At 48.3% G+C, this 15648-nt stretch overlaps 3 pseudogenes; 1 reads left to right on the top strand and 2 right to left on the bottom strand.

Moving 5' to 3' along the window:
• Positions 1–1077: 1077 nt before the first annotated feature.
• LOC123816816 lies at positions 1078–3438 on the bottom strand (annotated as a pseudogene).
• Positions 3439–3676: 238 nt separating this feature from the next.
• LOC123816817 lies at positions 3677–5464 on the top strand (annotated as a pseudogene).
• Positions 5465–11219: 5755 nt separating this feature from the next.
• Positions 11220–12669, bottom strand: LOC123817437 (annotated as a pseudogene).
• Positions 12670–15648: the final 2979 nt, after the last annotated feature.

Genomic DNA, 15648 nt, shown 5'->3' on the forward strand with positions numbered 1-15648 from the left:
GGCTCTCCTGTTGCTTCTTCTATGCTGACCCCTTCCTTGTTTCACTGTCCCCAGCTTTAGTAAATGGATCCTAACGGTCACCTGGACTTGTGTTGTGAAGTCTTTCATGCATGAAGTCAAGAGCCCACAGACTGCAGCTGGCCCTAGGCAGACAGGCTCAGGGCCAGGCCCCTGTCCGGGCAACAGCTGGAGGTTGCCATCCCTTGTTCTATGAGAAGGGCAGTGGAACGGGGTAGGGACAGCTGACATTTGTGGGGTACATACCACATAACAGGCACTGTGCTAGGCCTCGATACACGCTATTTCATTTAGTCCTCACAAAATCACTGCATAGAAGGTGTAATCAATATCCCCATTTTATAGTCTCGGAAACTGAGGCTCAGAGAGGTTAAGCACCTTGACTGAGGTTGCTCAGCTGGTGCTGGCTGCACCTGAACTCAGGTGTGTGAAGTTCCAAAGCTTGTGATCTTTCTACAGAAACAGGATGTGTAGAATGTTGGGACTAGATGAGGCTCATAGCTTAGTAAATGCATCATCCTCACTCTATAAAGAGGAAATGGGAATCCTGGGGGATATCCACCTGGGACAAACTTGTCCTCTTTCTCCGATTTTCACAGAGATGTCCCTGACTCAGTCACCTGGGACGCAGCATCTCCCCTGCTGAGTAAGTGGGCGGATTCCAAATTTCCTCCTACACGCTTCCCTTGCTCCTGCTCTTCTGCTGAACACCTAGCAATGCAGTACAGAAACAGCTAACAGACCTGGCTGGTGTGGCTGAGTGGATCACCAGTTCGATTCCCAGTCAGGGCACATGCCTGGGTTGCAGGCCAGGTCCCCAGTGGGGGGTGCACAAGAGGCAACCACACACTGATGTTTCTCTCCTTCTCTCTCCCTTCCCCTCTTCTCTAAAAATAAATAAATAAAATCTTTAAAAAAAATAAACAGCTAACAATTTTTTTTCTCACTGGAAGACCTATATTTATGGCAGCAATGGTTAGGGAGGTTCAAGTCAGCTAGACAATTTTATATTGCAACTAACAAACTCCAACTCAAATTGGCTTCAAAGATGAAGGTCATTTATTGGCTCGAGTAAGTGAACAGTTCAGAGATGGGGCTAATTTCAGGTGGGGGCTTAATATTGACCGAAACAGTGGGCCCAGGGCCCAGCTTCTCTGTTAGATTCTCATCAACCTCAGCAACAGTTTCAATCTCAGGCATGCTCCTCCTGTGGTGGTGGCAAAACAGATGTCAGGAACTCCTGAGGCTACATTCTTCCTAATTTACACACTTCCCCTCAAAGAAGGGGCTTTTCTTTGCTAGGAGCCCAGTAAACATTTTTTTGCATCTTATTGGCTTGGGTTAACTATCCATTGTAAATCAATCACTGCCTCCAGGAGTTGGGACACTCTGTCTTAAGCCAATCAAGATCCATCCCTGGAGCTGGGGGTGGGGTTAATTGCACCTAAACCACGTGGGCCAGAACCCGGAAGGGTTGATTCCCCCAGGAGAAATCAGGGTGGTGCTGTCAGGAGAACAGGGGTTGGCAGACAAAAGTGTCTGCACTGGGTTGGATAACAGCCCTGGAAGGGCTCTCCCATTCCTGAGAGCTTACCATTCCACTCTATTCTTTATCTCCTCTGGGCAGAGGTTGTTTCTGAACACACTTTCCCTCCCCTATCTTCTTAAAACCAAGGGTGAGCCTCATTCCACCATCTGCCTGGCACACAAGTCCTGTGTGAATGGCACCCAGGGTGAATGTGGGGCAGCCCTTGTCCTAATGGGCACCTCTTGGTGACCAGGTGTGCATTAGAAAGTGGGGGTGTCCAAGTCACCAATTGTAGAAGGGTTTGAGATAGTTTTTTTGTTCTTGTTTGTTTATTGATTGATTTTAGAGAGAGAAACATTGATTTGTTGTTCCACCAATTATGCATTCATTGGTTGATTCTTTGTCTTCATTTTTTTAAAATAGGCCCTGTCAGTGCATTTATTATACTTGCTAAACAGCCTCTGAGGCCCAAGGGCTCCCATATGAGTTTTTTTCTTTTCTTTTTTCCTTTTTCTTTTTTTGTGTGTGTGTGTCAAACAGGTTCTTCCAAGAGCCTGCTCACAAGGCAGACAAAAATGGAGTAATCCTCAATAAAATAAAACAAACAGGAAAAGCTGAACAGTCTACATATGGAAAACTCACCAGACAAAAACCACACCAAACACTCATCCCATTTAATTTCCTGTTACACGCACCAAGGAAACGGAGAACATCACGACCCACGGCAGCGAGGCTCTGAGACTCTAGTTCCGGTTCCCTCTGTGGGACAGAGTCATGCACCCACATCCACACATACCACTGGCCCAGGGAGAGGGGCACGTGCATGCACAGGTGGCCAGAGAGCCACAGTGACCAGGAGTGGGGGGAGGGTGCTGGTCAAGAATATGGTATCAGCTGGAAACTGAGGACCCAGAGAGCCTTTCTGCTGCAGGCTGAGCAAGAGTCGAAATTAAAACAAAGGCAGAGCCCAAGATGAAGGTGGGACGCCCGGAGAAGACTGGGCAGATGAAGAGGGAACGGTGCGGGGGAAGTCCTGGGAAAGCAGCCTCAGGAGAGGAGGTTTTCCTTCACTGGGAACGCAGCCGGGCAGGGGCCCTGCGAGTCACTCCCGTGCTCCATGTGAGACACTGAGGCTGCAAGAACGTGTCACAGCATCACCTCGGCCTCCTGCGCTCTCTCAAGGCAGCAGGAAACCACCAACGCTCCCCCAGGCCAGCCCTCCCCGCTGCCACTCTTAAGGACTTTCCCAAGTAACACCCCTCTCCGGGCAAAATGATGCCCCTCCCCCCAACACACACACTCCACGTCCAGCCCCGCCAGGGCCCAGCAGAAAGCCGCAGAGACTCTTCCCGGCGGAGCCAAGGCCAGAGAAGCCCTTCCCATCTCCTCCACCTCAAGTGTCAAGTCCTCCTCAGCCCTCCTTTTCTTCTTGTTTCTCTTTCCTGTAGGCTTTGGCCTTTTCCTCTCCTTTTCCGAGTCCTTCATCCTCTCCTCAAAAACCGTAGTCCTTCTGCTTCTCTTCCATCTTCTTCTTACCGACTTCAAAACGTTTCTTCCCCCGATGCAACCAACGTGGAACGTCCCACACGCACAGACGTGCCGGGTTTCACGGATGTTTCTTCCATTCCTGTGTCCAGGACACGGGCGGAGCCTGCGCGCGGCGTTGCAGACATCGCAGTGATGCCCGCGCGTCTCCGACTGCGGGCGGTCATGGTAACGACGACGGTCTTCCCGAGCTTAGATTCCGGTCCGGCTCGTAGTCCCTGTGCCGGACAGGCTCCGGCTGGTCTGGCTGCACTCGTCTTCCATCCTTGTCTGCCTTCCGTGAGCCTCTTCTCAGCGAGCGTCTCATATTCATCTTTGCTCCACTTCTGGCCTCTGCCCAGTGCCATCCATCTTCACCACCAAGTGTCATTGGTTGATGCTCCTGTGTGCCCTGACCGGGGAGCAACAGCACAAGCCACAATCTTGGTGTATCAGGTCAACACTCCAACCACCTCAGCTCCCTGGCCGGACCAGGGCTGGAGATGCTTTAAGCAGAGGAAGCAGCCCTGAAGATAGTCATTTGCTCACTGTCCAGGGTGAGCAAAATCTGATGCCAGAGAAGTGCGCAGGTCCGGGGGCTCGGCAATGCCTCCGCCGGGTTGTAATGCTGTTTAGGGTGCCCTGCTCAGTAGCCCCCTACTGAGCAAGTTGTTCAAGTGCGTGCAGCCTTTCTCAGAGTTCTCGTGAGTGAGTGCCAAACAGAACAAGCAACTGTGATAGTGAGAGGCGCTGCTCTGGTTCCAATTCAGGATGATGCGGTGGAAGCTGCAGACCCATCTGTCTTTCCTGTGGTGGCTGGGGGTGAGGGGGGGCCAGAGGGGGGCTGGGGGGGGTGAGAGGGGGGCTAGAGGGGGCGAGAGGGGGACGGAGAGGGTGTCAGGAGTCCTCCCAAATCCTCCCCACCCTAGGATGGAGATGGACATAAGATGCAAACCCAACCAGGGATCACTTGTGGAAACAGTGGGGAGATAGTAAACACTGTGGTCACTTACTGGCCTTGAGTTCCTAGCTCCCTTTGGCATTATAAAAGAATCTTCTTATATTTTTTTCTATTACTTTCATGATTTTATTTCTTTTTTTTCCCCTTCTCCAATTTTGATCCAGTTGGAATTTGTCCTCATATACAGTGTGAAGTAGGGATCCAACTTTGTTTTTCCACTGGCTACTCAGCTGTTCCAACAGCATATATTGAGAAATCAGTCTATTCTCCCACTGGCTTTCGATTCTGTGTGAGTTCTCTGGGATGGGGTGGTTTACCAGAGTCCCTACTTTAGGTGGATTCCATCTTTTGTCCCCCATCTCTGTGGGGCTGCCTGAAGTATATCTTAGAAGTGACCCCAAGTGCTTTGCTCACCCAATTGCATTTCCAAGATCTCATCTCAGATCTCATCCAGTGATTCATTCCTATATTGTTAACTCTGATGTTTAAAAAAATATTTTTGTTATACTTTGTCCAGCTTTTTGATCATTCTTTTTTTAAGATTTCATTTATTTATTTTTAGAAAAGCAAAGGGAGGGAGAAAGAGAGGGTGAGAAACAGCAGTGTGTGGTCGCCTCTCACACACCCCCTACTGGGCACCTGGACCAAAACCCAGGCATGTGCCCTGACTGGGAATCAAACTGGCAACCCTTTGGTCTGCAGGCTGGCATTCAACCCACTGAGCCACACCAGCCAGGGCAGATTATTCTTTATGGAGAGGATTGTTCTAAATTACCTAGTCCACCACCACCAGAAGAGGGAGTTCTGGGTTTGGATGGTAGAGTTCTCTATGTTGAACAATCCTTCAATTCCTGGAATAAATCCCTTATGGTCATGATACATTAATTTCCGTATGCTATATTCTATTTACTAATATTGTATTTGGTCTTTTTGCATTTACATTAATTCATGAGATTCTCTATATTTAGGCATTTCAGCCACCAATGTGCCATCCAGGCTGTGGAAGACCCGGAAACTCTGGGGCCACGTGAGCCACGGCCACGGCCGCATCAGCAAGCACGGGAAGCACCCGAGAGGCCGAGGCAGTGCTGGGGGCTTGCATCATCACAGGATCAACTTTGACAAGTATCACCCAGGAGACTTTAGGAAAGCTGGGTTGAGGCATCACCACCTAAAGAAGAACCAGAGCTTCTGCCCTACTGCCAACCTCAATAGACTGTGGACCTGGGTCAGTGAGCAGACACAGGTAAATGCTGCCAAAACCAAGACTGGAGCCACTTCCATCACTGATGCGGTGTGATCCGGCTACTACAGAGCTCTGGGGAAGTGAATGCTCCCAAAGCAGCCTGTCATTACGAAGGCCCAGTTCTTCAGCAGAAGAGCTGAGGAGAAGATTTAGGGTGTTGGTGGGGGCCTGTGTGCTGGTAGCTTGAAGCCACATGGAGGGGAATTCATTAAATTCTCACAAGTGAAAAAAAAGAGAGAGAGATTCTCTATGCTTATGTGCTTAGTGAAATCTTCACTAATTTAGTATCAGTCTTTTGCTCATATTTTTAAAAGACTTTGGAAATTTTCTCCCTTCTTCTGTATCATGTAACAGTTTAAACAGCCCTGGGGTCATCTTCTGTTTAAAGGTTTGGAAGAATTCCCCTGTGCAACCATTCAGTGTCGTGGTTTTAATTGTAGTCATCAGGACCCTTGCTGGCTTGCTGGGGGGCTGTGGAGGGAAGAATTGTAATCAAAATGACAGACAGTATGTGATTCACACCAGTGCACACAGCTGGAGCTGGAGTAATTGCATGATTTTTTAAAATTCCTAGTAAATTTTCAATACCATGAGATTATAAAGATTAAATTTTTGCATTTTGTTGTTGCAAGAGCCAAAAAGTTTTGAAGTCTTTTTTTCAAAAAAATTTATTTCATGCTCTAGCCTTTTTCAGAGACCAAAATACATTCATCGAACCATTTCCCAAACATTTACTCAGCCTTCTGGTCCATCAGAGCTCTGGAGATGTGTCTGGTTGCTTCAGGCCACAATGAGAACCCCCCTCCAATCCCCAAAGCTAATCTTCTATAAAATGTGACACTTTGCTCATCAGAAAACAATTCGTGTTTCTAGGCTTCTTCTGTGTGCTGTCTCCAAAGGCGGAGAGTCTCATCTCTTTTATTGCCCCTGTAACGGGAGTAGCTGTGATCATTAAGAATAGAGATGAAGGCAAGAGGGGGAGGCAGGACATCAAATCTATACTCAACTGCAAAATCGAAACCAGCAAACAAAACCCCAATAGCAGCAAGAGCCCAAAACAAACTCCTTTAGGCAAAGTGCTATTTCTTAATAGGCTCTTTTCTCATCTCCCCTTTTGAGGAACATCACTCAGAGAGACCCTGATGCACAGCCAAAGGGCCTGGGGTCTAGGCGACCTTTGCAGAGAGGCCTGCTCTCCTAGGAAATACAGGGTGTAGAGTGCAGTTTGGAGCTTCAAAGTAACAGGAGACCGGAGGCATCTGAATTGGAACCCAGCCCTGCCCCCACACCCTGGACCCTGGGAAGAGGGCTGGAGTCAAGTTCACCGCTAAGGCAAGAAGTGGTTGAATTTCAGAAGGACATTGTCTTATCCATCCAGTATGCACCCCTGCTATGTGACCGGTGTGATTCTGCTGACTAAATGAAGTCAGTTGGCCGCTAATCAGGGAAAGCTAGAAATCTTAGTTGCCTAGCTTCATGTCTGTCTCTGTCACCAGATTGTAATCTCCCTAAGGATGGGATTTACATTTTCAGTCTCTGATTCCTCAGTGCCTGGCCCTCAATACATGCTCAGTACTTGAAAGAATACAGTTATTAAGATAATGGTTTACATGAATTTAGTTATTCATCTATTGAGTCTTTATTGGGTACCTGGGACAGGCCCTGTGCTGGGTGCCGGTAATAGATCAAAGGACACCCCTAGTCTGTGCCCTCATGGGGTTTGTGGCCCAATGGCATAAAATGTCCAAACTCCAGAGGGGGTAAGAGGAGAGACATTAACTGTGCGCTCACACCGTGCTCTAGACCGGCTTCCCACCGGCTGTCAGTGAGACCCGCAGAGCCCAAACGCAGGAGTCTTGGGGGAAATGGTGTAGATCCCGGGGTGCCTCTAGCTGCCTCTGCCGCCTGTGCAGTGTGCGTCGATGAGTGTGAAAAGATGAAGAAAACCGGGGCGCCGGCCTTGACAGCCTCTCAAAATGCTGAGACAGTAATCTGTATCCTTGCTGTTAATGGAGAAGGAAAACCAACCCAGGGAAGGGAAGAAAAGCACACCACCGAAGCAGATGGTGGGGGTGTGGTTTCTGGAGGGATGGAGGCTAGAGCTTTAAATCAGGCGGTGGCGCGCCCCCTGCTGGACACACGATCGTTCTGCAACTAAGCTAGTGTCCACGGAGCCAAGTAGGAAGAAGGCGGCTCGACCCCAAATCTGAACTATGTTCCTCCCACTTGCAGAAAGCTAATCCCCAAGGACAAAAATCAACCAAGGCTGATTCATCCCGACCTTCTGGGGCAATCAGGAATGGGGAAGTGGTAAACAAAATTCCATCTGTAGCCAGGTCCTTGGCTATCCACTTTCCTGGCCAACTCACTACCTCCTTGGTGCCTCAGTTCTCACCTTGGACTTGCCTTGGGGGAGAAGCACGTGCCCCTCTTTTTCTGCAAGTACAAGGTCCCTGGGCGTGGGTAATAACACAGATAGCATCATTTGTAAAGACTATGTCTAGCACACTGGCATCTCCCTCCCCCCAAGAGCATATAATTTGAGGATTTTCCCTAAAAGAAAACTTTAACGCCCCCAACTAATCTTTTCCAAACAGCAATAATTATAAATTCCCAACAAAACGTAGAGGCATGTGAGCCTCTTTCAGGCATTTCGTTTCAATAGATCCGCTAATTAAATGCTGTAATTTAACAAATAATGACCTAACCATCTCACTTTGAAATCAAACAAAAACCTACACGAAATGTTGGACCAGAGAGAGACAATGAATCCAAGCCCCACTCCGACTCCTGCTGGGCCCGGGCTGGCCCTGCTCCAGCCGCAGGCCTGTCGCCTTTGATTAGCAGCAATGGTTTTCCAAACCATTTGCAACAAACTCACTACAGGGAAGATAAGTGAGCAATTTGTGAGGTTAAGTGTTTTTTTGGACCCAACCCCTCTGCTGATGGGGTGGGATGGAATATTTATCCTTTCCTTGCCCTCATTCATTGTCACTTTGGTCAATTTTGTTTTCTCTCTGACCTCTCTCTGGTCCCTGGGGAAGAATGTTGTTTCCAAAGTAATAAGCAGGAAGGAATATGAAAAGGAAAACGAGCAATGAAACCAGGTGATGCTCGCTGCACGCCGCATCCTAAGTGGTTAATAAAATAAACGACGAAAGTAAGATTGCTTCCCACTTACCTCGCCCCCTCCCGAAGCTGGGAATCGGGCATCTGTGCCAGGCTAAAGACAGCCCCGTGTTCTGGAAGCTCCCAGGCAGCCCCAGCTCTCACCGGCTGCCCGGGGTGTGCCCCAGACGGGTCTGGGGTCAGGGGTCCAGCAGAGCTCTATCGCTGGACATTCTCCTGATCTCCAGGGACATTCCTGAATACGTACTTTACTGTTATCAATAATTGATATTTATTCAGAATCCTAATTTTAGAATTGATAGAGCTTCTACCTCAGTATAACTTCTTACGAAAGAAAACAGGTTGCCCTCGCTGGGTGGCTCAGGTTGGGTGGAGCATCCTCCCGTTCACCCAAGGGCCGTGGGTTCGAGCCCCAGTCAAAGCACATACCTAGGTTTCGGGTTCGATCCCTGGTCGGGATGCATATAGGAGGCAATCAGTCGATAGTTTTCTCTCTCCGTTCTTCTCTCTCTAAGATCAATAAACAAATCCTTGGGTGAGGATTAAAAAAATAAAGAAAACAGGTTTAAGTTGTTTCCATGTGGCACCGAATGTAATCCATTTTCAAGAAGAAACTGAAAAAAAGAATTGAAAAAAAACCCAAACCCCAACACTCGGAATTCTCTAATTACTCCTTAGTCGTTGCCTGGCATTCAGCTCGACCCCCAGGAGGAGACAACACGGGGAAGCGGGTCCAAAGGCCCGGGCAGAGCGGCTCGTTCGGCGGGGCGGGACGCGGTCTCCCCCGCGCGGAGTCCCGAGGCTTCCACTGGACTCTCCGGCACAGCATCAGGGCCATCTTCCTCAGGGCGGGAGGCGCCTTGAAGAACCTCAGCGTGCTGGGCCGTTTCCTCGCCCTGTGCGGCGGCGTCACTGGAGTCGCACTCCACACCGCCGGCTGTTTCCCGAAGGCGGTCCTCGCCAGCGCTGCCGTGTTCATGAAAGCGGGCCATTCTTGTAGCTGTTTGAACTTACTGGAAAAGTTTTCCTTTTCTAAGCATCCAGAGTTTTAGGAATCAAATAATACGATAGATTAAAAATGTGGTGAGGGAAAAGGACCGTGGCCTTCCACCTCACCTCCAGAAAACCCTTCCAGCACGCCCAGGTGCCTGCTGCAGGGGGGTCCGGGAGCCGCGACACCTGGGCGCCTGTCTTTTCTGAGGCGACCTCCGCGGAGCCAGGGCACAAGCCCAGAAAAGAAAACATGTATCATTTTTATGTGCTAAGAAAAATCTCAGTTGCAAATGTATAATGTATAAGCTTTTTCAGCCTCTGAAGTTTGGTGTACAAACATTTACCTGTAAGAAAGCACATGCATTTGAATATTCTGCATCAGAGCGTTCCGGGGAGAAAATGACGGTTCTGTTTTACATTTTCCTAGGCTCCCTGAGTGTATCATCAGCTTCCCTGAGGGCACGGGGTACCTGTCTGTCATATTCACCTCCGCATCCCCGTTCCCTGGCAATTGGTAGGCACTCAGTAAAAATGTGCTGACAGAATGAATCACTTCACATCTTTGTATTCATGGCACCAGTAACTGTGTCTGATCCACATAAAGGTTTAATGCATGTTTGTTGAATGAATCACATTTATATAGCAAGCCGTTGTAATAAATGGGGTGTGGCCTTGCTCCGTTAAGACGTACTGGCTGAGAAAGCGGGACCTGTACTTGGATGTTCATCTGTAAACTTGAGTCTGCATTTGGCGAACTGTTAAAGGAGATGGCCGATCTTTTTGGAAGGGCACGGGCTGTAACCAGGGAACTAGGAGTCCTCAGCAACGGTCGGAGTGGAGCAAGTGCTGCATTTCCAAGACGCATCAGTGCAGGTCAGTGAGCAAGAGCAGGGCTGGCTCTTCATCACTGGTTAGAGACAGTTAGGGGCGGGTCTTCGAGGCCAGCCGTACCCTGAGCTTTGCACCGTGAGCTGTGGGCGGTCCGTCTGGGTTGTCTGTCGTGTTTGTGCTGCTCGGCTGCCTCACTGTGAAGACTGGGGGCAGATATTGCCTCTCACATCCAGTTTCTAGAATAGAATCAGGTGTTAAATACCCAACAAACAAGTCTAATGACATAATGTGGCAATTTTCAACCTTTTTCTTCTCATGGCCCACATAGATGAATTACTAAATTCTGTGGCACACAAAAAATAGGTATACTTTTGATTCATTCACACTGGATGGCTATTGTTGTGTTGGTTGTTGTCATTTTTTTTTTTTTTTGTATTTGACAATCTAAGGGAAAAGAGAGCAGTGCCCCTGACTAAATAGTCAGGTATCACATGTTTCAAAAATCCTTGCAGCCACCTGTGTGCCGCGGCACACGGGTAGAAAGTCGCTGATACAGTGGGTGGGAAAGGATGCCTGCCTACATTCCAAAGGGAGAAAGTTACCCATTGTGGACTTCTCCTGCAAGGCTGACAGTCGGTAGCACACACGAGGGGGAATAGCAAGTGCTCTGCCAAAGGAGCATTTCTAGAAGGGCCATTCTGGAAAGAGGATGGATGGTAGATACCTGTATTTTTGTATTCCACCAAAACTTCACACTATAGTGAAGTTGAGGTTGTTCATTTTTTAATTTTTTTGGCTGGGTACAGTGAACTTTAATGATGGTGTATGACAAGGTAAGGCTCCCTAAGCCCCTCCCCCTCTACAGGGGGTCTGGGATAGAAACTGGAGATCAGGAGATTCTCAGGTGTTGGGGGATCGGTTTGGGGCAAGGCCTCCCCAGTAGATGAGGGCCTCTCTTTCTCTTGCTGGGTCTGGCGGTCCAGGGGGGCTTACTCCTTGGAGGCCATGTGGACCATAAGGTCTAGTCAAATTCATTGTCATACCAGGAAATGACTTTGACAGAGTGGTCATTGAGGGCAACGTCAGCCCTAGCCTCAAAGGTCAAGGAGTGAGTGTCATCTGTTCCAGCTGCAGGAGAAAACCTGGTCCTCAGTAGCCCAGGGTGCCCTTGAGGGGGCCCTCTGATGTCTGCTCCACTACTGTTTGATGTCATTGTATTCAGCTGCTTTCTCCAGGCAGCAGGTCAGATCCACAAACAACACATTGGGGGAGGGAACATGGAGGGGAGGCCACGCCAGTGAGCTTCCCGTTCAGCACAGGGATGACCTTGTCCACAGCCTTGGCGGCACCAGAAGAAGCAGGGATGATGTTCGGGGCAGCCTGTCAGCCATCACGCCGCAGCTTCCCAGAGGGCCCATCCACAGTCTTCTGGGTGGCAGTGATGGCACGGACTGTGGTCGTGAGCCCCTCCACGATGCTGAAGTTGTCGTGGATGACCTTGACCAGGGGCCCAAGCAGTTGGTGATGCACAAGGCATTGCTGACAGCCTTCATGGAGTTGTCATACTTATGATTCACTCTCATCACAAACATGGGGGCATCTGTAGAGGGGGCAGAGATGGGGACTCCTCTTGTCTCCACTCTTCAAGTGAGCCCCAGTGATGCAGACACCGGCCCGCAGTGTCTGCGTCATTATGGATGAAATGAGACATTCACATGGACTACCGAGTCTGGTGGAGGAAAAGGGACAGCATGGCTTTTCTCTCAAGGGGAGCAAAAGCATTGGCCCTTGCCATGACTGGCCTTTATTGGGTTTCTCAGCACGTTACATGATGGTCCTCACTTACTATGCACAGGTTCGCTTTAGGTGGTTACCTTTTACAGAAAACAAAGGAGCCAATGCCGCTAATCACATCACAGAAGAGGGATATTTGCAAATGAAAAGGCAAAAGTAGTTGGACTGGTTACACTCATCCTTGGAAGGTTTAGCGTGGATCTTAGGAAGTTACTTTGCAGTAAATGTCCTCAATTCAGGGTGAGGGAGTTTTTTAGCAGAGCAAGACTCAAAGTGGCCTAGGCACATTGTAGGCCTGATTCCCCACGGGAGAACCTATCCGTGGGCGTGGGTTCTGTGCATCTCCGAGTGGGAGCTGGGCCCACACCATGCAGTCTCCTACACCCCAGCCTTCCTCAAGGTAGTGAAGACACCAGTGGGCTCCACAACATATTTGGCACCAGGGTCGCCTCATTTGATGTTGGCGGGATCTCATTCCTGGAAGATGGAGATGGGCTTTCCATAGCTGACAAGCTTCCTGTTCTCAGCCTTGACTGTGCCTTTGAACTTGTCATGAGTCGAATCACACTGGAACAGGTAGACCATGTAGTTGAGGTCCACGTAGAGGGAACTGATGGCGACAATATCCACTTCGCCTGAGTTAAAAGCTGCCCCATGACCAGGCACCCAGTACAGCCACATCTGTTCACTCTGACCTTCACCGTGTGTCTCAGGGGTGCGGCTGGTACTGCGCAGGAAGACGCGGCTGTCTGTCCAACAGGAGGGGCAGAGAGTGGCAATTTGCTCTTTTTGTTCGACATGATGTTTTGGAGATCTTTCCATAATAATCCCAATAAAAATTAACATTTATTGAAGCTCACCACGTGTCAGGTACAGTTCCAGGCACTTGGCGGGTATTATTTAATGCTCACAACACTCCTGTGAACAGGTTCTCTCGTCATCACGGTTTGACAGACGAGGAAACAGGCTCCGAGCAGTTCAGTGACTTGCCCGAGGTCATGGAGCCAAAATTTGAACTTGGCTCGTCTCCAGGGCCTGTGGCCTTAATTACTGTATTTTGAAGACCAGTGTCATTGAAAGAAGGTGAAAGGGAGTGGGGAGGGAGCCACACAGTATTCTATGCAATGGTTGTACCAAAACTCATTTAATCATCCTCCAACTTATGGACATGGAGGTTCTTTCCAGCCAGTATTGCTATTTGAAACAGTGCTGCAATAAATATCACTGGGCAAGCCTTAGTTATGTTTCTTTTGTGTCCAACACCAAAGAAGGAAGAAGTTAAAAATATGAGACAGACCTGGCTGGTGTGGCTCAATGGATTGAGCCCTGGCCTGCGAACCAAAGGGTCGCTGGTTTGATTCCCAGTCAGGGCACATGCCTGGGTGCAGCCCATGTCCCCAGTAGGGGGCACGTGAGAGACAAGCACACATTGATGTTTCTCTCCCTCTCTTTCTCCCTCTCTTTCTCTCTCTAAAAATAAAAAAAAACTTTAATTAAAAAAATATAAGAGAGAGAGAATAATTTGAGCAATAAAGTAAATAAAGTATTATTGGATTATAATCCAAAGTTATATTAAATCTATATTAGATGAATAATCATGAGACCATAATGAAATTAATAAATGATTAAATAAATGAATGGGGAAGATGGACAAATCTCTAATGCAGAAGAATTCCAAATACTTTGAAATTCCAAAGATAAAGAAAAAGCACATTAGTCAAAAACTAAGAAAATCTGAATAAACTATGGACTTTACTTAATAATGCATTCATATTGGTTCATTAATTGTACAAATGTATTACAGTAATGTAAGGTGTTAATAACAGAGGAAACTGGGTGCAGAGGGTATGAGAACTCTCTGGACTTCCCCTCTCAATTTTTTGGTAAATTTAAAATGATTTTTTAAAAAGTCTGTTAAAGAAAAAAGTAGCCCATCGTGGCTCAGTTGTTCGGAGCGTCATCCTGTGCATCTTCCATCTCCAAAACGTTGTGGGTTTGATCCCCAGTCGGGCCACGTACTCGTATGGGAGGTAACCCATCAATGTTTCTCTTTCTCTAAAATCAATAAATGTATCCTTGGGTGAAGGTTAAAAAAAGAAAAGATAAAAGTAAAAGAAAAAAAATACAGGAGAGAGAGGGCCAAAGTCGAGGTTTTGTGAGATGGGAGGGGCGGGGCTCTCCAGCTCACCAGGCGGGATCAGCTTTGGACCGCAGGAGGAGAAGGGGCGCAAGTTGGGTTCAGACAGATCTCTCAGTCAGGGCAGGAAGTTGAGGTTAACGTGGGATGGCCTCAATGTTTCTTCTGTGACAGGAGGTGAGAGAGTAGGCTGAGAAAGGCCTGTGGAAAGACTCTGGGTTGCAAGGCGTGACCATTTGGAGAGCCCCTAAGGGGACTGCTGGAGGAAGCTGACCTGGGGCTGAAGAGAGAAATTTCCTCTCATCAGCCATCTGGGGTGTCTGCAGGCCTAGGTTGACCCGTCTCCCTGGAGTTTCACATCTTGACCAGAAGAGGGCGCTAAGAAACCACTCAACTTTTCTTTTGCTTTTCCACACCTCGGGCCTAGATTTCCCAATATTCTCTTTCCAAATTTCCAGAGGCTTTGATTCTAGGAGTAAAAAAGGTGTTTTCTGAGTTACCCATGTTTGAGAGGTGAGAAACCCTTTGAAAATAGCTCAAAGGAACACGTCTGGAGAGGAAGAATTTAGATATTACATGACCACCATTATTGAGCAGAGCAGCCCCGCCATCCGCAGGGGAGTTGCATGCCAAGCCCCCCAGAGGAAGCCTGAAAAGACAGTACAAACCCTTGTATGACTATGTTTTTCCTATATAAACAACCTATGAGAAGGCATATATGGTGGTGATCCCATAGTACGAAGCTGAAAAATGTCTACTGCCTCGTGACGTCACACGCAGCATCGCCCGTGGGCTTGCGTGATGCTGTGTGAACAGACCTGCGGTGCTGCCAGTTGTACAAACGCACAGCAGGTGCAGTTATGTGCCGTACGTCATACTTGATGATAATGATAAACAGCTATGTTCTTGGTTTACGTTTTTGCTGTACGACAATTTTATTGTTGTTTTAGAGTGTACCCTTTTTATAAAGACTAGTTTGCTGTAAAACATCCTGTAAAACAGGATGGTGTGTTACCCCAGCAACCTCGTGTACTGTGTTTACTGTGCCTCTGATCGCGTCGTTGTTTCTTGTGCTTGACTTCGTCTCACGTTGTACTGCACAGAGACCTGGTGTGCAGGCTTATAGCCGAGGAGCGGTAGGTGTGCGGCAGGTTGCACCGTGTGGTACAGGCTTTACCACTTGGGTCTGTGCAAGTGCACTCTATGATATTCGCACAGTGATGAGATTGCCTAACAACACGTTCCTCAGAACATAGGAGGTCTGTACAGAAAAAGTCCAGCCATTGTTAATATAACGACAGTTTGTGCACCATTGATGTAACCTGGCAGCTGAGGAGAGTGGACTGGAATACGCATGCGTGAACAATGATGACCTCACTGTACTAGTGTGGGGGGGTAGATGCTGTTGAGTGAGCATGCGTACTGTGTGGCTGTCACATCAAAATGACTGAGTGATTAGAGAAACAAGTCTGCATGAAATTTTGCAT

This window comes from Phyllostomus hastatus, unplaced genomic scaffold (genome assembly GCF_019186645.2).
Source record: "Phyllostomus hastatus isolate PE091 unplaced genomic scaffold, TTU_PhHast_1.1 phas_contig_210, whole genome shotgun sequence".
Taxonomy (NCBI): domain Eukaryota; kingdom Metazoa; phylum Chordata; class Mammalia; order Chiroptera; family Phyllostomidae; genus Phyllostomus; species Phyllostomus hastatus.